Source organism: Alosa alosa, chromosome 2 (genome assembly GCF_017589495.1).
Source record: "Alosa alosa isolate M-15738 ecotype Scorff River chromosome 2, AALO_Geno_1.1, whole genome shotgun sequence".
Taxonomy (NCBI): Eukaryota; Metazoa; Chordata; class Actinopteri; order Clupeiformes; family Clupeidae; genus Alosa; species Alosa alosa.
This window is the reverse complement of record NC_063190.1, coordinates 32,868,726-32,869,915: the sequence shown is the minus strand read 5'-3', so window position 1 is coordinate 32,869,915 and position 1,190 is coordinate 32,868,726. Positions and strand designations below refer to the sequence as shown.

Here is a 1,190-nt window from a genome sequence, read left to right as displayed (position 1 = left end):
AGAATTCGAAAAAACATCATTATTCTTCCAACCGTCCAGTCCACCAACTGTCAGCATGCAATGGAAATCAGGCGATTTCGTAAGGTATGTATCTTTAACTTTTTTAAAATGTTTTATCCAGACGGATTTTAAAAGTCCACCCAGAGATGTAGAAGCTACCCTTCATGATATGAATGGATATTCTGCCTGCCAATTTCGTTCAGCCCAAAGAGTATAGAAGTACTAACTTACAATTACTGTTTGTGTTAAATATACACAAAGACAGACTCATAAAAACATAGTTCTTTGTTCACTGGGGTATGAACTGCTGACAGAAACAAAACGAACTTTACAACAAACTAAAATGAGCATACCAAACTGGTTAACATTAGCAGACCATATAGCTAGCCTCAATGCTAATTAAATATGCTTCGTGGTGGTTGTAGCCTAGACTATGGTTGCAGCTAACATCAGCTAATATTAGCCAACACAGTTGAAGTAATGTTAGTCTCTTCACAAGCCACACGTACAGTATTAATAATGGCAAACAACATCTTATTAATTCATTCAGGGTAGCTTCATATTATAGCCATGTAACTTAACTTTACTGGGTGTTTTTGGTTGTAGCATCAGACAGTCATTTAGCTAACGTTACCCGGTAACGTTAGCATCTAGAACTAGAAGCTACAATTATAACAACTCCATAGGTGGTCATGGTTTCCGAGTGTGTTGCGCTAATATTTTGTCTCCTGGTGGATTTTTAATGTTTGTCAACATCATTCAATGATAATGGTTCATGGAAATCTTGATATAAAGTTCTGTAAATAACAGTGATTAATGCACTCTTTTTTTTTCTTTGATTCACAGGTGTGATCCCCAAAACAGACGGTGGAATCTGCCTGCCTTCATGGAAGTATCACAAGCTTTTTCTAGCTATCTGTTCAAAAAATAAACTGCAAAATAAATAAATGTCGAACTGTTTTATTTCATTGCATGGCTATTGTTGCCCATTGGATGGATTTTAAAACATTATATTGTAACATTAATGATTTGCAAACATTTATTTGAATTATTATCAATTAATATGATTGGATTAAGGAGAAAAATAAGATACTTAGAATAACCCATAAATTAGGTCAGCATAACCCAGAAATGACAGTGAAAATAATATAAATCCTGGGTTATATATGTCATGAGCTCTCTCTCTGCCT

At 34.6% G+C, this 1,190-nt stretch overlaps 1 long non-coding RNA gene across 1 annotated transcript; it reads left to right on the top strand.

The window, feature by feature from the left end:
• Positions 1-958, top strand: LOC125291267. Its single transcript, XR_007192956.1, has 2 exons — positions 1-84; positions 847-958. It is a non-coding gene; the product is annotated as an uncharacterized LOC125291267 (long non-coding RNA).
• The last annotated feature ends 232 nt before the right edge of the window (positions 959-1,190 follow it).